Consider the following 25,748-nt stretch of genomic DNA (forward strand, 5'->3'; position numbering starts at 1 on the left):
TTTGACCCAATTTAAAAATGAATTCTCTTAATTCTTTTCTTAATTTCTGAAAAAAAGACACTAGTGTTTATTACGATCTTTATCCGGAAATGATTGGAACTCTTTCCCTGGTCCTTCCTTTTGCCTGGTATTTGCCCTTAGCCAATATGACAGTAGTGGCAGGAGAAATAAAAAGGAAGATGATAAATGGTAGAACTGCATACTTTTTGCCTTTGCAAAGGTTATCACTATTATGTCCCCTTATACCCTAATGTTTAGATTGTTTAGTGATTTAGATATGCTCTTATCTTTTGTTTTGTTTTGTTTTGTTTTAAATACTGCCATATCATTTTGCCTTTATCTCTCTATGACAATTTGCCCCCTTTTCAGCTATTCTTTGGCTAATACTTTCTAACAGCAATTATTTTACTTTTTCAGCATGTCTCATTTTAAGTCATCTCTTTCAGATCTGCACGCCGCTTGACTTGTTGCAGTCTTTAGGATTTTCCTCCTGGGAAGTCTGTTCAGTGGGGTGTAACACACATGCCCACCTGACATTTACATGCTGGTGTGTATAAATGTGTAAGGGAAACATGCTTGCAAAAATGCATGGCATATTTTCAGCTCCCAGTAATCATGTAATTGATGAACAATGCCGCAAATGACAAGAAAAAATAAAGCAAAATTAGGGACGGGCAAGACATAGAGTCAGAGTGTCTTTCCTAATGAGTGTGTTTGTCTTTAAAAATATCTGCTCAAATTGAAAATTGATAATCAAGAGAAAAATCAAAGCATCTTTTTGCACAAATGACTGTTACAAAAAGATCCCTTTTCCACACACAAGAAATATCGTATACTCACATATGAGTTGGGTCCTGAAACCCAAAAAATGGATCATAAAATCAGACCCCGACTTACTGTATAGGCCCATTCAAAAATGCGACACTTACATTTTCTTTCTTTATCTTCTCCAATTTTGCATCAGTTTCTCAAACACGTCAAATTTTGTTGTGGCAGCTCAGTTACCAATTTCTCTCCTCACTTCAATGACTTTTAATTTAAAACCAGCTTCATATTTTCTTCTGATCGAATGCTCCATCGTAAATAAGCGATGCTCTTACAATAAAGATGTATTAGGGTCTGAGATACAAAAAACACAAAAAAGTGCAAACATCACTTCGGAATAGATTGACTATTACCACGTGGTCGCGTAGGCACAATACAAAAAAAAAGACAGTGTGCTCTGTGGTTACTGTCTCAGAGTTTTTGGGAATGCATTTTTCTTTCACAAGAGCTGTTGTGTTTTCTGGTTTCACAAGTCACTTTGCTATGACCAACTACCTGTCACAGCTGGGTGTAAAGGTGCACAGTTACATTTTTGAAGTGTGGTTCTGAGTAAGAAGTACCACAAGCACATTAAGTATGCTGGAGAAGGCACATCTCAATCTGACATAATATGAATGCACCTTGCTATTTTCTTCTCACTGGTTTTAGAATCACTGTTCTTGAGTGTGCCTCTTGTGGCAGGGTTAACAAAATATAAATTTAGACTTAATAAGCCTCTAAAAAGAGAGTCAGGTTTTAGATGCATGAGCTCACTTCCCCATATACAGGTAGAAGTCCTGGGGGATGAGAGAAAGGTAAAATTTATGATCCTCAGTGATAAGAAGACAATAAAAAGTCAGATGATTAACTGACTAGAAGGATGAGAGATGATGACTAGAGACAGAAATCTCAGAGGCAGTACAAATCACCAGAATGCTCTGATTTACTGCCAAGACTTTGCATAACTAATAAGATAAGCACTATCTGGAGTCAACACACCTACTGAATGTATTTCTGATCTTCATCTGCTTTCAGAACAACACGATGATCCAAGTTGTATGGTATGAAATGCCACATTTCTATTTGTTTTTGTTTATGGCACTAGTTATTGGACTAAAACTTATTAAACCTGTTTCCCTGCTTGCTTGTTTTTATATAATTTAGTGACAAGGGCTTGGAACAGTTAGGTCAAATAAGGGTAAGTGAGAGAGAACACCCTTTAAAAGAAATAAGCTACAGTGACAGTTATGTCTGTTGTAAGACAAAAATTATTGTGAGAAAATGATAAGACTAAGAGAAGATATGAGTAAAAGACCTGATCAGGGGAAGCCAGGAGCCAAAACCATAACAATCAGAAATAGCTAGATAACCAGAAATCAAATGGCAAGATGTAAACTTGAAGTAGACTTCAAAGTAAAATCAAAAGAACATAGAAAACCTGTTGTTAGAGCCCACTTGGAAAATAAGCTAACCATGCTAATACTGGAGAGACAAAGGTTCATCCACTGAAGGGCAGAAAGTATTTAGACCATCGCCATATTAATGGCATCATATCCAGTGATGCCAGCAGTGTGACAAATGTAGACATGTAACACTCGAATTAACAAAAGAAAGGAGATAATGGTGAACTTAATAAAATTAAGTACAAACAAAAAACAAACCACACAACCATAATCCTTGTATTAAAAAAACCCTATAGAATACACAAAAATGCATAAAAGACATTTATAACACAATATCTGGGTGAAGTCTGAGAAAAAGCTACTGAAGTCTTGGGTGCAACTGCACTGCAACAGTGAACTGTATTTTCCTAAAGATTGGTCAGTGTAAGAATAGGCAAATGGAAATAGCAGCAGAAGCATAACATTTAACTATAAATCTACAGGAAATATAATCAGCATTTAAATAAACAGGATTCATGGTTAAGGAGAGGTGTCTCCAAAAGCCTTTCCTAGAATAAATCATTTGGTTCTGCAAGACAGTGAACAGAGTCATTCGATTTTATAGTGGAATAAGACACAGTCCTTTCCCCAAACCTCAAAGTTCTTCTATATGCAAAAAGCTTATCAGAAAGTTTGTACTTTATGCATATTTCCACACAGTTTTTGCTTTTTATCCATTGTTTTGGCTTTTTTGTTTGTTTTTGTCTTCTATATACTGGTGTTTTGGTGTTCAAAGAGATTTCCATGGTTTTGTTACCTGCTTGGAAATTATGGACACTATTGTTTTAAACCCATGTGACAAGCATAAGTATTCCTGACGATTTTTTGGATGAATATATAATTAGCAAGTTAAAATATGTACACATGGAATAACATTTACTGCTTAACTGATTTGAGAATTGGAGTATTTAATTTTTTTGTTTGTTTACTTCATCAAAGAGACATATATAAATAATTTTGTTTGTCACCATGAGTAATATCCAGTAATAACAGGGATAGCAGAGTTTAAGTAGATATGTTAGTAGAGTGCATAAAAATAGATTATTTCAAAAGCATTTAAAGTATTGTGTAGTTGAAAATTCAATGCCAAATGTTATGGTGACTAAATTAGCTTTCACAGACACCAGATTCCAATTCAAGTAATGTAAAAATTGCATTTTTGTACTTAGTTGTTGGTTGCGTAGGTTTTATGGCTAGTTGCAGTTCAGATTTCTTAAATCTACATTTTTTTAAAGAGTTCCCAACAGAGTGTGATAAGAATAAATACGCTGGAATACTCAAAAAGATTTGGACAATATCCCTGTATAATGTCCAACAGACAATATGAAGAAATGAGGCCAAAAGAATCAAAAAGTTGAAGCATTCAACCAGAGATATTGGTTAGAACGGAGTTTATATAGCAGAAAATGGTGGCAGGAAATGCTCATGACAGGAAATGATAAAACAGAAGTGACGTCATTGAGGATGGCCAAAAGTGGCATCATGAAGGATGACCGGAAGAGACGTCTTTAAGGCGGAACCGGAAGTGATGTCATCGAGGATGGCTGGAAGTGACGTCTTTATGGTGGAGCCGGAAGTGATGTCACCAATGGACTGTTGTGCTGGGATTGTGGAAACGTGGCCATTTTGAGAGCCTGGAACTATGGTAGGTGAATTATTGTTTTTCTTCTTTGTTTCTGTAGATGGAAAGAGAGAAGCACCCCTTTATCTTGCAAAATATCACTCACCTTAGGACTTGGATATCTAAATTTAATATTGTTGGCTGCAGTAGCCCATGGTAGATAGCAGGTCATTCTGGTGATTTGCAGATGGATTATAGTGTCAGAGAAATATTCAATCATTATAATCAGATAATGCAGCTGTGAAGTTGTTTTAAGTGTCATGTAAATGTTAAATACTTTTATTCACTGTATATATAATTGGTAAAATAGCCCCTTTTTTCTCTGATTCACTTCTAGATAGGTCACTTTTTGCCCTTCTCTTTTGTTTTTTTTTTTACTTTGATGGTTACAAAGATCATTCAAATTACTTGGTAAGACAGAAAGCAGCAGGAGAAGGTAGGTAATGTGGCAGGACTTCACACAAGTACAGTATATTAGATGACCATAAGTTCTTTGCCAAGCATGCAATTCTGCTTCCATTTCAATTTCTTGCATTGGGGACAGGGTTCTCAGATGTTCAGAGTTTATCAGACAAATTGCCTCTGAAATTGAACAGAAAGATTATGTAGAAAAAAACTCTTAATTCAATTTTTGTATTGAATATCTAGTTAAAGAGGTTCGCTAAATTTTTGTAGACAGCCTGGTGTACTTGTTTTATGAATAAAATTTGTAACTATAAGCTGAATCCAAGTGTTTGAATCGTGCATGTTTGTGTATGTCTTGTGCTTGTGTCGTGCTGGAAGTTTTGTGTTTTGGGGTTTTCGAGGTCGGCATTTCTTTTCTTGACTGTTCAAGTAAAACTTTTGAGAGACTTTACTACGCCTGTCTGTTCTTTTTTTACTTCATCTTTGTTTTTTGAACCTGGTGCAGAGGTCACTACACTGGTGCTCAGAAGTGGGATAAACGGAGTAGGCGACCTAGGTTCGAGGATTGACGGAGAAGACTGTCCAGAACCACCATCCAACATACTGGATGTCCAGATGGAAGAACTTTCTGATTCTACCTCGGCTGGGGCTATAAGAGGTCTGGGGCCAGCGGTTGCAACCAGTGATATTGCGCCAAGTACAGAGACAGCTACACCAGTAATGCTACCTAAGTTAAAGCCTGGTCGTTTTGATGGTACTGGACCATAGCACACTTATTGGGCACAGTTTGAAGTTATAGCTGCTGTGAATGGTTGGTCCCCAAGAGATCAAGCAATACAGTTGGTGGCGACTTTAGAAGGAGTGGCGCTGAAAGTTCTGGATGACGGGCCTCAAGAAACTTACAGAACTGTCTTCGCTCCTCCCTGCAATTGAGTAACGTTTCAGTCGAACCAAATCAGTCCTGGGGCTACAGCAGCTGATGTATTTATGGACCAGACGGGTGGGAGAACGTCTTGGTACTTTTGCAGCGGAGATTCAGGGACTGGTGAGTCGGGCCTATCCACAATTTTCCCTTATTGCTCAAGCTGAATTGGCATGCGACATATTCTTGAGAGGGTTCACTCCTGCTGAACTAAGATGCCATGTTCATCTCACCCGACCAAGTACACTAGAAGAAGCACTAGAAGAAGCTCGAGATTGCTCTTGTACTGGCTTCACCAGACCCATCGCGGGTTTCATTTTGGACACTGACTCCAGTAATGTGGGTTTGGGAGCCGTCTTAGTCCAGGAATACCTTGACGGTGAGCGCGTGGTCGCGTATTTTAGCAAGTCCTTTAGCATGGAAGAGCACAATTACTGTGTCACCCAGTGAGAATTGTTAGCGTAGTAGAAGCCATCTGCCACTTTCGGCATTATTTGGGTATAGCCCTGTTCACACTGAGAAGCGATCACGCCAATCTTCAATGGCTATTATCTTTCAGGGAACCCGAAGGGCAACTGGCTTGGTGGCTGGAGTGGCTACAGAATTTCACTTTTACTCTTCAACATCGCTGAGGGACGCAACATCGAAATGCTGACGCCCTTTCTCGGCATCCCTGCCTCCAGTCTGAATTTAGGTATTGCGCACGGGAGGAAAGAAGAAAGGTGGAAAGTGATGAAGAGCACACCTGCCGGGTTGTCTCCCTGAAGGATGATGAGGCTGAATAGCAGTTGTGGCAGGAACAGAATCCGGAGACACAGCGAGTCTGTGGATGAATGGAAGCGGGACACAGACCAACCTAGAAAGAGGTGGCTTCCGAAGGGGCTGCAGTAAAGGGCCTATGGTCCCAATGGAACAGTTTGTGGTTGCCTTAAGGGATTTTACAACGACAATGACATAACCCAGCAACAGGAGAGGCAAATTGGCAGGTAGTTGTTCCCCGGAAGATTTAAATGCAGGTATTAAAGGCTGTGCATGGTGGTGCTGGGTCGGGCCACTTTGGAGTAACGGAGACACTGGGACGTCTGCGGCAGGGTTTCTATTGGAGGAGGTGTCGACGTGACGTGGAGGACTACTGCCGCTGATGCGACACGTGTGCTGCTAAGAAGGGGCCTTCTGGACAATCTACGGCCCAATTGCAACAATACAGAGTAGGCATACTATGGGAATTGATGTTGTGGGGTCCTTCTCCCCCTCCCAGCGGGGCAACAAGTTCATTCTAGCTGCGGTTGACTATTTTACAAAGTGGCCCGAAGCTTACCCCCTTCCTGATCAGGAAGCTGAGACAGTGGCAGACGCTCTAATTGGGGGTATGTTCAGTCGTTTTGGCATGCCAGAGGAACTTCACTCTGATCAGGGGCAAAATTTTGAGAGCAGAGTGTTTCAGCTGTTTTGTGAACTGTTACAGATTTGGAAGACCCGCATTATGCCCCTGCATCCCCAGAGTGATGGGCTGGCGGAGCGGTTTATTCGGACACTTACTACCCAGCTGGCTATGGCCACCAGCAATCACCAAAACTACCCTTGATCCTCCTAGCATGCCGAACGACAGTTCAAAAAGCGTCACGCTGTACTCCTGCCCCTCTGATGTTGGGACGCGAGTTATGGACACCTGCTTCACTGCTGTATGAGTGAGCAACAGTATCCTGTGAGACTCCAGTGGGCCCTGAATATGCTCGTCGCCTCCAGGACTGACTCGATATGGCCTATGACTTTGCTTGTCAACATCTGCACGAAGCCGGGCTCACCCAAAAATGGCACTATGATTTGCAGATTCAAGGTCGACCCTTCAGCCCAGGGGCCTCATGTATAAACGGTGCGTACGCACAGAAATATTAAACATTTCCACGTTTAAATCGCGATGTATAAAACCTAAACTTGGCGTAAAGCCACGCACATTTCCACGGTACCTCATACCCTGTCGTACACAAGTTCTGCACTCGGTTTTGCAGACTGGTGGCACCCAGCGTCAAAGCAGTGCTACTGTTCCTGTGTGGTTTCCCGTTCATTTTTAGATCGACATCCCTGATGCGGCTGTATCATATACACTGAAACTAACTGCATATCGTTGATAAATTTATGGCATCTGATTGTAATCAATTTGTAACAATATAATTGTGCACAGAATGGCCAAACTATTTCACTGCCATGGCTGCTTTATCGTTGTTAGAGGACATCGCAAATGGAAGGATTAGAACAGAATGCATATTCAGAGATCATACTGATTTCTTGGCACATGATGATGACTGGCTACTAAGTCAGTTTAGATTTCCAAGAGCGATCCTCTTGAAACTGTGTACTGAACTGGCGCCAGCTTTAAAAAGGCAGACTTTGAGGAATTGTGCTCTACCTGCTCCTTTGCACGTTCTGTCCACTCTCGGATTTTTAGCCACAGGAGCTTTTCTGCGTGAACTGGCTCACCGATCCGGTATTACTCAGTCTTCACTGAGTCGTGCCATGCCAGCTGTATGGGATGATATTATCCGCTTGTCAAGCACATATATCAGATTTCCGTACACTGTGGTTGAACAGGGAAACATCAAAGCGCAATTTGCAATAATGTCTGGTTTTCCAAATGTAATCGGAGCTGTCGACTGCACACACATTGCTATAAAGGCACCTTCACAGAATTAATTTGTTTATGTAAATAGAAATCATTTTCACTCTATTATTGTGCAAATCATCAGTGATGCGAAAATGCGCCTCACTAATGTTGTTGTAAGATGGCCTGGCTCAACTCATGATTCATTCATCCTAAGAAATAGCAGTGTGGGTAACAAACTTGAAAATGGCGCGGTGCATGATGACTGGCTTCTCGGTAAGATAAGACATTTATTACCTTTTAATCATAGTCGTACGTTATCTGTATGATGTAACCATATAACATGATTACTTAGGTGAAAGTGGGTAACTGCTGAAGACGTGGCTTCTCACCCCTCTTGCCAGCCCACTGACTGAACAAGAGAGACGTTATACTGACTTCCACTCTCGGGCTCGGACGGTGGTAGAACGTACTATAGGGCAGCTTAAGGGCTGTAGACTGGTGGAGTGCTGCTGTATAGTCCACAGAAAGTGTGTCGCATCGTGCAAGCATGTAGCATTCCACATAATATGGCACTCATTCGTAGCTTGCCCATACCTGAAGAGATACAGTATGATGAACCTGACCCTGGACCACCAAATGATCAACCACACCAGACAGCATTACAATGTCGAATGAACATTGTAAAAACAGGTAAGCAGATGCATCGTTTATTTATTCAATACCAATAAAATGTGTCATTTTGCTTGGCTTTTCTGTTTATTCACAAATTCATTTAATTTTTGATTAATATCAAATAACACTGCCTTTATATTTCGTAGTTCATTGGCTACATCTCTCACTGCACTGCATCTCTTAATGCATCCACCAATGCATTTTGGGATTCCAGAACTGCATTAGTCAGCACACGGCCAGATGTTCGCCAACTGGTTTCCGAGGCAGGGGTGTGTGAGCAGCCAGCATCCGAAGATGTGGTTGGTACAGAAGCAGCACCATTATCACCTGGAGCCATGTCCTCAGCATTGAGGTCAGCGTTGGTACTATTGTCTGGAATTAAATAAACAGTAATTAATACAGCATCTGCTGCCTGATTATCTTATTTCACATACAAATTTACACAAGTATGGATAATGGTAATCAAAAAAAAAAACTCAACGGCACCTGTGGTGATGTCAGAATCACCCTCCCCTGCTTCTAAAATGTCGGCAATAAATGTGTCACCAATAATTGCTGCAACTCAGTGCTCAAATGGCATGAGCTCCAGGAGTTCACTATCTCCTCCAGTCATGCTGACATGCAGACGATGAGCTGCGACTCTCCTTTTCACGGCAACTTGATGTCGGACCACTTGTTTTTTAAATCGGTCACAGTGTGAGTTTATGCTCCAGCTCTTTTGTGTGTATCCACCACGCTATGCCACTTCAATTTCCTTTTGTTACTAATTCCACTTCCTAAGCTACCAAATAAAACATTTTTCCTGGCCTCTACTTCACTTAGCAAGACCTCCATTTCGCATTCGCTGAAGTTTTTTTTTCCCCGTGCTTTCGCCATTGTCTTCCTGAAGTGCTAAAAGTAAGGGGCAATTTATATTGATTTGCATATTCAAAGAGGTGTAATTCTGGAAGGAGTTGTGGTGGGACAAAAGGCGCGTGCACAAGCATTACTTTTCACGCTGACCAGGATTTTTGTAGCGGAAGAATGTGGAGTTGGAGTACGCACAGATTCCTGCATCTACATTTTTCTGTGTGCACATTTCGGCTTTTGTGCTTGTATCATGTTATAGTGCAAATTCTATGAACGGCATTATGCATGAGGCCCCAGGTGACTCATTTTGGGAGTTTAGCCCTCATCGAAAGAAGGGTTGGTCCCCGAAACTAGACAGCGCCTGGATCGGACCGTGTCAAGTGCTGGAACGAGTGTGAGAAGTTGTCTACTGGGTACAGACTCCACAACAAAATCGTTGAGTGTTCCTACATCAGGACGGACTGCCGCCCTATTGTGGTGGAGGAGAGAAAGACTCAGGGATGCCAGTAGACTCCTTGGCACTAGCTCGACAGGAAAATACATCGCCTGGAGGCCTTACTCAGGGGAGGCAATGAATAGCCAATCTCCGATGCCCCCGCAAGATTTCCAAAGCGAACAGTCAAGCTACCAAGACGATATCAAGATTTTGAGATTCCCTTGAGGGCAACGGATTTCTACGGAGGTGGCAGTGTAGCGTCCCAGCCAGGTTGAAGCCTTTTCTTTTTTTTTTGTGTGTGACTGCTAGGTCCGATTGAGGAAGGGCATAATACAGCATGGAAGACTAACAGCGGGGTATTGATTGATGTGGTAAGGGGGGACCCGGGATGGGAGGAGGGGTTGGAGAGGGTGCTGGAAGTTGTGTGTTTTTGGGGTTTTTGAGGTCGGCGTTTCTTTTCTTGACTGTTGAAGTAAAACTTTTGAGGTCGCTACAATATTAAGATTAGGTACCTGAAATGACTATGCCCTACCTTTAAAAACTTTAAGTTTATTTTTTGTAGTAGGGGTAGGGCAGTCTAATATTCTACACGTTAGTAATGCAGTAATTAATTAACAGGTTTGCAGACTCACGGACCAAGCAACACGGTTTGTCTTTATCTCTCTGAAGTCTTGTTTAAATGTGTATAACTATAATATAATTATAATGATTTTTTTTTTTTTTCCTTAGTTCCTTAACATCTTTTTTTTGGTCGCTCAAAATTGTGGCTGTCCTGATCTGTGATTTTGGAAATCTGGCAACTCGAACTGGGAACGTGTTTTGCTGTTAAATATGGCTAATGGACGAGTAAACGAGTAAAACAGGAAAATATACAAGTTGAAGTGACCTCTCTTGAAATAGTAAATAGATCTGGAACTGAATTTTCACAAAATGCTTTTCTATTTTAAGATAAGCAATGTCAAAAATTCACAAATTCTTTTAAATGTAAGTTAACAAAGTTTCAAAATTGTGCACAGTGTGCTTTGCCCAAGATATCTAAAAAAAATTGGAACTCTTCTGTAAAATTTTCTTGGAAAACAAGTGTTTCATATTTCAATGAAGCTGTTTACTCTGAGCCAAAGTGTTTCAGACAGACAGACAGACATCACAACGACTCTTTGTTTATTGCCAAAGAGTCTGATTTTGTTTTGTTTTTTGTGTGCATGGATTCAAGGAAAGAAATAGTTTTGGGCTCTTTAATCTGTCATTGTTTCTATTTATTAAGCTGTTCCTTGCTGAGCAGTTGTGGAATGGTTCCTGTCAAGCTACATGTCCCATGTAAAATGGCAGATGTCTTTTACCTGTGAATCTGTTGATCTCATAGTGAGAAATGGGTGTTTCCAGAGAAAACAGCCATATCTTGTTCTGTGTTAAGTGTCCTGTTCTGAGGCGCATTCCATCTCCAGGATGTGGACATCATATCACAAGCTGGCCAATATCTATTCCAGAAATGATTCTAAAAAAAGATCTGTAAAGGGGATAGCTTTTTCAAAGTTTAAATGTACATCTTTAGTTTTGCAATACGTTATTCACTTTCAGACATTAGATTTTTAATATACCATTTGGAAATTTGTTGGCAGCAGGAATGTAAAAACATAAAACATGTTTTCAAAGATGCAAGACATAAACCAGGAGACACTCAGAACACATTCATTTTTACAATTACAACATTTACCTAAGATTCTTACATTTAATAATATTGAATAGTTAACATCCTCCAGGATGGCAGGTGACAACAGAATGTTCTCAGCTCATATAAAAAGGACCCTGTGCCTAAAGCTGGCCAAGAAAACCCATCTTTTAAATGTTACCCAGGGCTCAGTAATGCAGAGGCTCAAGGCTGGTGTCCCTCACTACAGAAATGACTTTGTGACTTGGCCTGAAAGCTTATTGTGGTGTTTAAAAGTACCTCAGGCCACAGTGAATGATCGAATTTAAATTGGAAAGGAGATGCAAGAGTTCACTGGTGGGGCAAAACCAAGCAGTAACAGTAAAAGCAAATTAGAGCAGTGATGTGAAAAATTATGCAAGTTTGTCAAGCCACCCTGGCTGATAGTGAAGAATCCTTATATCTGTCTGCACATGCTCTAGAGGAACAGGTTCGTGCTTGCTGTTTTACATTGAATTTTTCTTTTCCACACTGTGAAGCCTTCCTAATTTTTTTGCTAATAAATCTCCCTAATTCTATATATTTTTTAGTATTTTGGAATGGTTTTATTCGGACTAGCAAATATATTCCTACTAAATAATATTGACAAGTGACTACTTCTCTAAATAAAATCTGTCAATAAGCATTGGCCGGTTATTCTGGCTCAGTGAGAGCGATTTCATGCTTCTTTCCAGCAGATAAATTATAACTAAATGGATGATGGATGATGAAATTAAGCACAGGTGGCCAAATGACCAGCCTCAGTTAGGCAAGGCCATCTGCCAGGTGAGGTCAAATAGAAAACTGGCTCCCATAGCTTGAATGGAAAAATGTGCTTTTTTTTATTTTTGGTATACGCATTTTGTATATGTTTACAGTTTATATTGCATCAAGTTCATCTCGTTTTAGTAATGTGTTTCTCCTCTTTCAATTTAAAGTGCATAATGAAATAATATCTGTAAAACTAATCAGTCATCTGCCTTCTTTAAAGCAACCAGACCCACCACTCCACATTTATTATTATTATTATTGTTATTATTATTTTGCATAGTAACAGATCTGTAATATGATTTTAAAATTATGCATGCTGAGAGGACAGTGTGACAAAATATGCTAATTTGGTGCTTCTGTATCTCAGAAACCTAAATCCCAGAAGCATAAACATTTGTGATTGTGAAATACAGTAAGGTTGTTAATTTTGAAAGTTAGAATTTGCCAGAACATGTGTACTGCTTCTTTAATAATGTCAGAATCTCAGACTGATGGGCAATTGCTGTATGTTATGAAAAGGATATACAATAATACAAGTTTATATTAAAGAGTAATATATCCTTTGAATTTAATTTTATTAAAGAAAGATTTGTAGGAATTTCTAAAAAGAAGTTAATTGCCATTTCTAAATTTGGCCAGTATTAGTGAAAGTGGGTGTACAGTTGGACCTATTGTCATTTGTCAGTAGTTCTTTGTCTTTTTTGTTTATTTTAAAGTTTATGTCATGATACTTTTGATCATAAGATCTAACTGTTGCAACCTAAGCGTCTGATGGGGCTTAAAAGGGCTGTTCTTAACTGGTTCAGGTAATATCTTACTGATAGACACTTTGCAGTAACTTTCAACTCCTCTACTGCTCTTGTTTAAATGTGGTGTTCTTCAGGGATCCATTCTGGGTCCTGTTTTATTTTCTATATACCTCCATCCTATAGGTGGTATTTTTAGGAAGTTTAATGTTTCTTTTCATTGTTATGCTGTGTGTAACTCTTTAATGAATCGGCTGCACAATTGTCTTGTAGAACTAAGATCCTGGATGGCTGACAATTTTCTCAATCTTGATCAAAATAATACGGAAGTGTTGATTTCTGGTCCTCCTGGCAAAGCTCAAATTGTTTTTGAACTCCTTGAATCATGTTCAGAATCATGGGGTTAATTTTGATAGTAACCTCTCTTTTGAGAAACAGGTAACTTCTGTGGTCAAGAGTTGCTTTTTCCAGCTTTGTCTTTTAGCCAAGGTTAAGCCTTTTTTATTTCCAAGATATCTTGAAAAAGTTACTCATGCTTTTATCTTTTCTTGGCTTGATTTCTGTAACTCGTATTCTGGGATCAGCAAATTCCTGATACACAGGTTACAGTTGGTCCAGAATGATGTTGCCCGTTTGGTTGGGCCAAGAAAAAAATGATTGTGTTTCTCTAATTGTAGCCTCTTTACATTGGCTACCTATTAGTTTTAGAATTGATTTCACGATTTTGCTGCTGTTTTTTAAATCAATACATGGGTATGCTCTCACTTATCTATCTGAAGTGTGTGTTATACTCCAGCCATCTAGAGAGCTTCGATCTTAGATCTCTGTCTCTAGGTATGTCAGAGGACTGGGACTTTGTGAAGTGGGGTACAGCCTCATGAGGAGAGGCAAAATGGAGGGGTGGAGAAAGAGAGCAAGCTAATCTATTCTTTTAATCCTTATAATTTTAATTACCAATGTAACAATAGGCTGCATGGCAATAACTCCTCAGAAAATTGGAAATTAAGGTCAAAGCTGTCTCAATTTAGTTAAGACTACAAAATGACATCAAAAATTCTGAATCAATGTCTCCATGATGGGACAGTTAACTTTGTGAGCTGGAATATTAAAGGCCTGGATCACGAATTAAAGAGAAAGAAAGTATTCTCTCACTTAAAGGTCTAAACACTAAAACAGTATTTTTACAGGAGACCCACTTATTATGCAAGGATCAGTTCTGGCTGCAAAAAGATTTATTTAACTGTAAAGTGATTTTGATAAATGTTTATGCACCAAATGTGGATGATAGGGAACTCATGCAAAATGTATTTGCATCCATTCCCATTGTGAAGACTCATAAAATTATAATGGCTGGTGACTTAAATTGTGTTTTAAATCCAGACTTAGATAGGTCTCCTGTCACAGGGGTGATGACATCTAACACTGCAAAGACAATTACACAGTTTGTAACTGACCACAACTTATTAGACCCCTGGAGATTTCTAAACCCAAACTCAGGAGCAAAATTCCTTCTACTCACCAGTGCATCATTGCTACTCAAGAATTGATTATTTCTTTGTAGATACAGTGGTGCTTGAAAGTTTGTGAACCCTTTAGAATTTTCTATATTTCTGCATAAATATGACCTAAAACATCATCAGAATATCACTCAAGTCCTAAAAGTAGGTAAAGAGAAACCAGTTAAACAAATAAGACAAAAATATTATACTTGGTCATTTATTAAGGAAAATGATAAAATATTACATATTTATGAGTGGCAAAAGTATGTGAACCTTTGCTTTCAGTATCTGGTGTGACCACCCTTTGCAGCAATAACTGCAACTAAACATTTCCGGTAACTTTTGATCATTCCTGCAAACCGGCTTAGAGGAATTTTATCCCATTCCTCCATAAAGAACAGCTTCAACTCTGGGATGTTGGTGGGTTTCCTCGCATTAACTGCTCGCTTCAGGTCCTTCCAGAAAATTTTGATTGGATTAAGGTCAGGACTTTGACTTGAAAATTCCAAAACATTAAATTTATTCTTCTTTAACTATTCTTTGGTAGCGCGACTTGTGTGCTTAGGGTCATTGTCTTTCTGCATGACCCACCTTCTCTTGAGATTCAGTTCATGGGCAGAAGTCCTGACATTTTCCTTTAGAATTCTCTGATTTAATTCAGAATTCATTGTTCCATCAATGAAGGCAAGTCGTCCTGGTCCAGATGCAGCAAAACAGGCCCAAACCATGATACTACCACCACCATGTTTCACAGATGGGATAAGGTTCTTATGCTGGAATGCAGTGTTTTCCTTTCTCCAAACATAACAATTTCATTCAAACCAAAAAGGTATATTTTGGTCTCATCCGTCCACAAAACAATCTTCCAATAGCTTTCTGGTTTGTCCACATGATCTTTAGCAAACTGCAGATGAGCAGCAATTTTTTTGGAGAGCAGTGGCTTTCTCTTTGCAACTCTGCCACGCACACCATTGTTGTTCAGTGTTCTCCTGATGGTGGACTCATGAACATGAACATTAGCCAATGTGAGAGAGGATCTTCTGTTACTTAGAAGTTACCCTGGGGTCCTTTGTGACCTCACCGACTATTACATGCCTTGCTTTTGGAGTGATCTTTGTTGTTCGACCACTCCTGGGGAGGGTAACAATGGTCTTGAATTTCCTCCATTTGTACACAATCTGTCTGACTGTGGATTGGTGGAGTCCAAACTCTTTAGAGATGGTTTTGTAACCTTTTCCAGCCTGATGAGCATCAACAACTCTTTTTCTGAGGTCCTCAGAAATCTCGTTTGTTCGTGCCATGATACACTTCCACAAACATGTGTTGTGAAGAGCAGACTTTGATAGATCCCTGTTCTTTAAATAACACAGGGTGCCCACTCACACCTGATTGTCATCCCATTGATTGAAAACACCTGACTCTAATTTCACCTTCAAACTAACTGCTAATCCTAGAGGTTCATATACTTTTGCCACTCACAAATATGTAATATTTGATCAATTTCCTCAATAAGTAAATGACCAAGTGTAATATTTTTGTCTCACTTTTAGGACTTGAGAGAAAATCTGATGATGTTTAGGTCATATTTATGCAGAAATATAGAAAATTCTAAAGGGTTCACAAACTTTCAAGCACCACTGTAACAATTTCTTGCCTATGATTAAACCTTGCAAGTACGACGCTATTGTTATTTCTGACCTTGCCCCTCTGGTCTAGGAGCAAAAATCATTATGCCCCACATACTCATCTCGCAGATGGTGTCTTAACCCACTTTTATTAGCAGACGGGAACTGTACAGAATTTATATCAAAACAAGTCAGTTTTTTTCTAGAGACAAATACAAACTCAGAGGTCTACGCAGGAATACTCTGGAAAACCCTGAAGGCCTTCTTAAGAGGACAGATTATCTCATATATTTCCCACAGAAATAAATTGGAAACCAAGAAGGCTTCAGACCTAACCAGCAAAATTACTAGAATAGATGAAGAACATACCAGGTCTCCAAGTGAGGCTCTTCATAGGAAAAGGCAGGCTCTGCATTCAGAGCCCAACCTCTTAACAACTAAAGAAACTGAACAACTCATTTTTAAATCAAGACATCATTACTATGAACATGGAGAGAAAGCTAATAAGGTCTTAGCTCAACAAATCCACAAGCAAGAAGTTTGCAATGCAATCCCAGCAATCACCAACACAAACAGAGACAAAATCATTGACCATAAAAATATAATGCACACATTTAGAGACTACTGTAAATCCTTATATTCTACTGAGTTCAAAGAAGACAAGACACAATCTAATGTATTTCTGGATGCATTACAGATACCACAAATAGATACTCTTAATGCAGAGAAACTGCATAAACCTTTGGCACTATAAGAATTACTAGATGCTATAAATTTACTTAAGAGTGGGAAAGCAGCAGGCCCTGATGGCTACCCTGTCGGATTTTATAAGAAATTCTCCACTCAACTAGCTCCCCTTTTATTAGCAACATTCACAGAAGCTAGAGACAATAAAATTCTACCTCAGACTTTTCACCAAGCATTAATCACCGTCATTCCTAAACAAAATAAGGACTTGTTACAATGTGCATCATACAGACCAATTTCACTTCTGAATAATGATGTTAAGATACTCTCCAAAGTCCTAGCTAGAAGGAAGAAGAAAGTGCTGCCTTCGGTAATATCACAAGATCAAAGGATGATTTTGCAGGAAAATCTCCCACTGATCTCTTTGACTTCCTTCATCAGAAAAATCTGAATGAGAACATGGGGCGGCTGTTCACATTGGTATATTTGAGCATTCCCGTGTACACTGCTTCTGTCAAGCGGACATTTTCAGCCCTAAAGCGAATTCAAACTTATGCCAGGAATACCATAGGGCGGGTTCACCTTTCACCATTAGCTTTGATGGCGATAGAAAGTGAGGTTTTGATGGAACTGAAGCGCTCGGATAATCCGTACGACAGAGTAATTGAACTGTTTTTCAGGAAAGAGAGGACGATGGATTTTGTTTACAAATAATCCAAATTTTTGGTGAGTAAAATGTTGCGATTTTCCTAAATGATATGCACGTTTATGAGTTATTATTTATGTTTTATATTGATAATAATATGATATTATATGTTTTATTATGTGTATCGCGGCTGTGGCTGCAGTAGAAAGAAAGTTGTTCATGCCTGGTTTGGTACACCGTTCCCCCAAGGTTCGCTGGAGGACAGGGACAACGCAGCCAAGGTCCGGCTGACGCGTCTTCCTGGAGGTGGATGTCCCTCGCGGGGCTGGACGCTCCGCCCGAGAAGTCATTGCTAAGGGGGGGGGAATTGTGGAGGACTGCCGGCTTCATACTCCAGTCCTCCCCCCCAGGCCGCCAGGAGGAGCTCTCCCGACAGCAGGATCGTGCCCCGACTTCCAGCAGGGCATCATGGACCTTGGAGTGTTTATACACAGCCCTGCTGGATACCTTGGGGGCCGCTGGGAGTCGCTGTAGGGGGGCTCGTGGGCTCATCTGTGCCCTATAACCGGGAGTGCGTCACGGTCGCGTGGCGGAAGAAACAACGTTCTCCCGGGTTGAAGAAAGGGACTGTTTACTCTGATCCGGAAGGAATAAGGAACTGTGGACTGATTGGGCAGGAATACCTCCGAGTCAGGGTGTATAAAAGGACTCTGGGAAAACCCAGACGATGAGCTGAGCTGGGAGGTAGGAAGGCAAAGTGTCTGGGCAAGGAGGAGAGAATAGTATTGTTGAGTGGGTTGAATTTATGAGTAGTGTGGAGGGTGCTTGGTGTACTGTGCAAAAGAAGAATAAAGAGTCTTGGACTTTTACCTGTTGTCTGGCGTGGTACCTAAAGGGTTCAAGGGAGCGCTAGTGCCCCCTACTGCCACTATATATATATATATATATATATATATACAGTGGTGTTAAAAACTATTTGCCCCTTCCTGATTTCTTATTCTTTTGCATGTTTGTCACAGAAAATGTTTCTGATCATCAAACACATTTAACCATTAGTAAAATATAACACAAGTAAACACAAAATGCAGTTTTTAAATGATGGTTTTTATTATTTAGGGAGAAAAAAAAATCCAAACCTACATGGCCCTGTGTGAAAAAGTAATTGCCCCCTGATCCTAATAACTGGTTGGGCCACCCTTAGCAGAAATAACAGCAATCAAGCGTTTGTGATAACTTGCAATGAGTCTTTTACAGCGCTCTGGAGGAATTTTGGCCCACTCATCTTTGCAGAATTGTTGTAATTCAGCTTTATTTGAGGGTTTTCTAGCATGAACCGCCTTTTTAAGGTCATGCCATAGCATCTCAATTGGATTCAGGTCAGGACTTTGACTAGGCCACTCCAAAGTCTTCATTTTGTTTTTCTTCAGCCATTCAGAGGTGGATTTCCTGGTGTGTTTTGGGTCATTGTCCTGTTGCAGCACCCAAGATCGCTTCAGCTTGAGTTGACGAACAGATGGCCAGATTTTCTCCTTCAGGATTTTTTGGTAGACAGTAGAATTCATGGTTCCATCTATCACAGCAAGCCTTCCAGGTCCTGATGCAGCAAAACAACCCCAGACCATCACACTACCACCACCATATTTTACTGTTGGTATGATGTTCTTTTTCTAAAATGCTGTGTTCCTTTTACGCCAGATGTAACGGGACATTTGCCTTCCAAAAAGTTAAACTTTTGTCTCATCAGTCCACAAGGTATTTTCCCAAAAGTCTTGGCAATCATTGAGATGTTTCTTAGCAAAATTGAGACGAGCCCTAATGTTCTTTTTGCTTAACAGTGGTTTGCGTCTTGGAAATCTGCCATGCACGCCGTTTTTGCCCAGTCTCTTTCTTATGGTGGAGTCGTGAACACTGACATCAATTTCAGTAGCCACCCCCAGGCCTGATTACTGCCACACCTGTTTCAATCAAGAAATCACTTAAATAGGAGCTGCCTGACACAGAGAAGTAGACCAAAAGCACCTCAAAAGCTAGACATCATGCCAAGATCCAAAGAAATTCAGGAACAAATGAGAACAGAAGTAATTGAGATCTATCAGTCTGGTAAAGGTTATAAAGTCATTTCTAAAGCTTTGGGACTCCAACGAACCACAGTGAGAGCCATTATCCACTAATGGCAAAAACATGGAACAGTGGTGAACCATCCCAGGAGTGGCCGGCCGACCAAAATTACCCCAAGAGCGCAGAGGCGACTCATCCGAGAGGTCACAAAAGACCCCAGGACAACGTCTAAAGAACTGCAGGCCTCACTTGCCTCAATTAAGGTCAGTGTTCACGACTCCACCATAAGAAAGAGACTGGGCAAAACGGCCTGCATGGCAGATTTCCAAGATGCAAACCACTGTTAAGCAAAAGAACATTAGGGCTCGTCTCAATTTTGCTAAGAAACATCTCAATGATTGCCAAGACTTTTGGGAAAATACCTTGTGGACTGATGAGACAAAAGTTGAACTTTTTGGAAGGCAAATGTCCCGTTACATCTGGCGTAAAAGGAACACAGCATTTCAGGAAAAGAACATCATACCAACAGTAAAATATGGTGGTGGTAGTGAGATGGTCTGGGGTTGTTTTGCTGCTTCAGGACCTGGAAGGCTTGCTGTGATAGATGGAACCATGAATTCTATTGTCTACCAAAAAATCCTGAAGGAGAATGTCCGCCATCTGTTCGTCAACTCAAGCTGAAGCGATCTTGGGTGCTGCAACAGGACAATGACCCAAAACACACCAGCAAATCCACCTCTGAATGGCTGAAGAAAAACAAAATGAAGACTTTGGAGTGGCCTAGTCAAAGTCCTGACCTGAATCCAATTGAAATGCTATGGCATGACCTTAAAAAGGTGGTTCATGCTAGAAAACCCTCAAATAAAGCTGAATTATAACAATTCTGCAAATATGAGTGGGCCAAAATTCCTCCAGAGTGCTGTAAAAGACTCATTGCAAGTTATCGCAAACGCTTGATTGCAGTTATTGCTGCTAAGGGTGGCCCAAACAGTTATTAGGTTCAGGGGGCAATTACTTTTTCACACAGGTCCATGTAGGTTTGGATTTTTTTCTCCCTAAATAATAAAACCATCATTTAAAAACTGCATTTTGTGTTTACTTGTGTTATATTTGACTAATGGTTAAATGTGTTTGATGATCAGAAACATTTTGTGTGACAAACATGCAAAAGAATAAGAAATCAGGAAGGGGGCAAATAGTTTTTCACACCACTGTATATATATATATATATATATATATATATATATATATATATATATATATATATATATATGTATGTATGTGTGTGTATATATTGTGGCATCCGGTGCCTGAATATCCCAGGTGTGGCGGAAGTGCTGGGGGGAAGACGACAGAGGACACCCGGACGGCTTCCGGGTGTGCAGCCGGCACTTCCGCCACACTGGGGCATGTCTACAGAGGAGTGCCGGGGAGCAGCTGGAGCCCATCCGGGTTCCTATTTAAGGGGCTGCCTCCCTTCAGTCGATAGCGGAAGTCGGGTGGAAGAGAGACGGAGCTGGAGAGAGGACTGGAGGCGGCCAGGAGAAGGAAATATATATATACCTCAATGACAAAACAATTACATTAACAATCATACATTAACAATCATGTTATGTTATTTTTTAAATTTTTCATTTTCTTTTCATAACTTCTTTAACATACTTCTCCGCTGCGAAGCGCAGGTATTCTGCTAGTGTAATATATTCACCCGCAAAGTCAAACACCCTAGAGATATTATTATTGTTGGATGCAGAAAAAGTATTTGATATGATTGAATGGAACTACCTTTTCACTACATTGAAGAAATTTGGGTTTGGGCTGAGTAAATTGTGCATGGATAAAACTACTATATACCAATCTAGAAGCTTAAGTTTGTATTAACAACATTAATTCAGACTACTTTAAACTAGAACATAGTATCAGACAAGGATGCCCTTTGTCACCACTACTTTTTGCAATTGTCTTTGAGCCACTGGCAGTTCATTCTCGAAATGCTTCTCAGATAAAGGGGATTATCAGAGAAGGACTTGAACAGAAAATTTCTCTATATACAGATGATATGGTACTGTATATATCAGATCCACAAAATACTGTGCCTGCAGTCCTAACAGCACTAACAGAATTTAAAAAGATTTCTGGTCTCAAAATTAATTTGAATAAAAGTGTGCTCTTTCCAGTCAATTCTCAAGCATGCAATATTAGATTAGACACCTTCCCTTTTATCATTGCAGATCGGTTTAAATACATAGGGTTAAACATCACAAATAAATATAAAGCTCTTTATCAAGAAAATTTCACCATCTGTATGGAAAAAATTAAGCAAGACTTGCATAGATGGTCAACCCTTCATCTTACTTTAGCTGGAAGAATTAATGTTGTAAAGATAAGTATCCTGTCTAAGCTTCTCTTTTTATTTCAAAACTTTCCAACATACATCAATAAATCATTTTTTAAGAAATTAGATTCAACCGTAACCTCATTTATTTGGAATTCAAAACATCCACGTATCCAAAGAGTAAACCTATAAAGACCTAAGGCAGAAGGTGGCATGACTCTACCTAACTTTCAGTTTTATTACTGGCCAGCAAATATACAAGCTATAAAAACCTGGAAATGGACACAAATAGAACATATGCAGGCTTGGTCCACAATAGAAAAAAAATCCTGAAGTACTTCTTTATATTCCTTGCTTTGTGCCCCAATAAATGCAAGTTATCGCCAATATAACTAACAACACTAACTCACTCAGAATATGGAACCAATGTAGGAAGCATTTTAAGATAGAGAAGCTTTTATCTGTGGCACCTCTGCACAAGAACCACCTTTTTCAACCCTCACAAACATATGCAGTTTTTAATATCTGGAAAACATTTAGGATTAAATCACTTAGAGATCTGTACATAGACGTCCTTTCATCCTACAAATAATTACATGCCTGATTTAACTTTCCAGCAGCAGATTTCTTTCACTATCTTCAAATTAGAAACTTTGTTAAATAGAACCAGCCCGATTTTCCTCACCTCCCACCTCCCTCTATGCTGGAAAAATATTGCTCAGTTTAGATAGATAGATAGTTTCAAGAACTCAGACAGTATTTCTGCAATATATAGAACAATTTTATAGTCCCTCCCTTTTAAAGATCCAATAGGACAATGGGAAAAGACGCATTAATATTCTCTAGCTTTCTATGACCTTAATTAATTCCTTCATCATAGTAATTTGTTCTTTACAATTTATTGCTGGTTTGTATTGTGTTTTTACTGTATCTTATTCTGTTTAATTTATTTATGTTTATTGTATATTTTAGTGTAAAGCACTTTGGCTACAGCATTACTGATGTTTTGTAGTCTTTCGTGAATATTGTTTTTTTTACATTTAGATTTACAGGATTACTTATTTTTTACTCTATTTATTGTATTTGATTTATGGATTGTGATTTAGGAGTTGTTGCCTTTCAGGCAACTCTTTTGTTCTGTTTGCAACTTTCATATTGTATTTTCTATTTTCAATTAAATATTAATTATTTATAGTAGAGTCTTCAAGCCAGAGTTTTTCATGGTTTCAAAGGCATCTTAGGACATTTTGGAATATCAAAAGCATTTGAACTTTAAAAGTCAGTTAGTCCATTTTCAGTCTGGTCAACACACAGATTGCAAGTTGTAATAGCTGGGTGCTGGCTGTTTTACATTGAGGCCATTCTGAACAGGCCAGTGGAGTTCCTTATTTGTTCTAGTAGCTTATTTGAAGGCCTCATGTCCCTTTCAGCTAAGAGGAGAGATCAAGAACATCAGAATATGACTAACCTATCAACTGAAATGTGTAATGAAACAAGACTTTCTGTTCACAGAATGCACTTTCATTATATTAAGTTATTCATAAAATTTAGACTTAAACATAGCAAACATTAATAGAGGCCTTCAAAGAGCTACAGAAGACCAGGCCAGCAACTTCACTTCCCAGCCCAGAATAGGAACATTCTGTCCAGCCTACTTCCAAATATTACAGCAGGCTTTAGCCTGGCTAGGCCCTAAAATGGGAAGCTGCCTAACTAAATTCAAATGTACTTAATGAGTCAAAGTGCTTCAAAAGGACAAGCAGTGGAGCAAAAACTCCAGTTTCTGAGCAAAAAGGCAACAAAGGATGTTTTTTTAAATGAAAAATATTTATTTATTAAATAGGAATAGGAATGATCAAATAGCGAAATAGGAGGCAAAAGAAGTTGCCTAAAAGCCACTTCAAATGCAAACAAGTCCTAAAACTCTAATCGAAAAATTATAATCCAAACAATTTCAAATAGAATAATTTCAGACCTCTAAGGTTAACAGCATGTAAACTATAATATTAATGTGGGCTTTGTGGGAGAAAATGTCAGAACAAAAGCAAATGCTGACAAAAGCTCACATCAGATCTCAAATGCTTAAGTCTGCAAAATGCCTGAAATTGTGAAGAAGATGAATCTTTAATCAGATTGACAATCTAAAATGTACCCCCAAAGCCATACTGAGGTGATTTAAAACACTTTTTAATGTTCTGTATTCTGGAGTTGCACAGTCAGAACTGGCCAAAATATGCAATGAATAGTCAATTTAATGAAATTCAGTAACTGTATTAAACCTCAGTAACTTTAACAGTATGTGCTTTATGTTTAGTTCAAAAAAATATAGCCACTTGCTACTATTTCATAGTTTAAGCAAGGAGAAAAGAATGATGGCCAGGACCAAGCCTTCCTATCACTGAATGGACAACTAACACAGAAGAGCATGCATGAGAGAAAATGATGTAATCATGAGTTCTCCAGGCCTATTTGTCAGGCTATGATTGGTTGTATTGATCAAGACATACTGTGACCCTCCCATCCAATCTGTAATAAATTGCCTATTCTCTTCTTCAATCTTTAAGGAATTTTCTTGGGATGCTGCTGATAATCTTGTATATTTCTGTTAGAAGTTGCATAGTCTCCTGCCGGGAGACCAAAAATATATATCAAAATTCCCTTTTAAAAGGTTTTAAACATTGTGATATAAATAACTTGAAAATAATCTATCTTTCTAAATACTATTCAGTCATGTTTGCTTTGGTGCTGCTTTAGTTTGCACATTCTCCTCTGGTCTCCTTCTGCACCCCAAGGATAGGGATTCAGGTTGAATTCTCCAGGTTTGAAGAGTATCACAGATGGCTCTAGCCTGATGACTTTCACTGACTGGACTGACCTCAGTTCACTGTCAATCTGACCTTGGATAAGAAGGTTTGAAAATAGATGAATGGATTCTGCACAGGTGGCTTCACTTTCTAAATATTTTAGATAACATGACTTTTTTTCTTCTTTCTTGTTTCTTTTTGTCATTTTTTCCATTGCAAATTTTCTTTTTGTGGTTGATTGTAATAAAAAGTAGTAACATTAAGTTGCAAATGGTTTTGCAGCTTTTAATTTAATGCCAAAGGCTAAAACAAAAAGTTGTCTGAAAGCAAACATGTTATAAATATACAATATTATGTTTGCCAGTGTACACATTAATAAGGCAATAATGTACAGTACAATACAGCTTGCTTTATCTACTCAATAGCATTAGTGCGTTGCTCAATGGATTACCTTCTTTTAAATCCATTCCTTTACAACTGTTAGAGCTAATTCCCTTCATTTTATACTAGGCATGGTGCAGTTCCTTCAGCTAGAGGTTTGCATTCTCAAAGCAATTCCATGGTACATGCGAGACCCAACTCAAGGTTTTGAAGCACAGTACGAAGTTTAACTTTTGACCCTTTCGAAATGTTCACATTTTATTGTTATACTATAACAACACAACATACTGTTGAATAACAATGGATTTAAGATGAGTTTTCAAACACTGATCAAAGGGAAAGGACTCTTTGATATCAAAGCAAAAATAGAAATAACTAAATACAAATGTAAGAGGATTGTATAAGTACTCATCTACAAAGTCCGCAGGAGAACTTCCTCGATCCTCGGGGACTCCAAACCCCCAACACAAACTGTTCACAGTTCTACCCTCAGGCAGGAGGTATAGAAGCTACCTCACACAACTGTATTTGACTTGTCCATCACACAACTGCCTGCACATTACACTTTATATTTCTATTCTGTTTTTATACTTTATGCTGCCTCTGTTACTTATTATCTATCTGCTACTTATTATTTATGTTTATCCTAATACATTGGTTTGGTCATTTGGTGTGGACAGCAAAGGAAGAATTTCATTGTACAGGGAAACTTGTTCCTTACTGTGCACATGACAATAAACTTGAACTTTTAAAATG

Source organism: Polypterus senegalus, chromosome 9 (genome assembly GCF_016835505.1).
Source record: "Polypterus senegalus isolate Bchr_013 chromosome 9, ASM1683550v1, whole genome shotgun sequence".
NCBI classification, from domain to species: Eukaryota; Metazoa; Chordata; class Cladistia; order Polypteriformes; family Polypteridae; genus Polypterus; species Polypterus senegalus.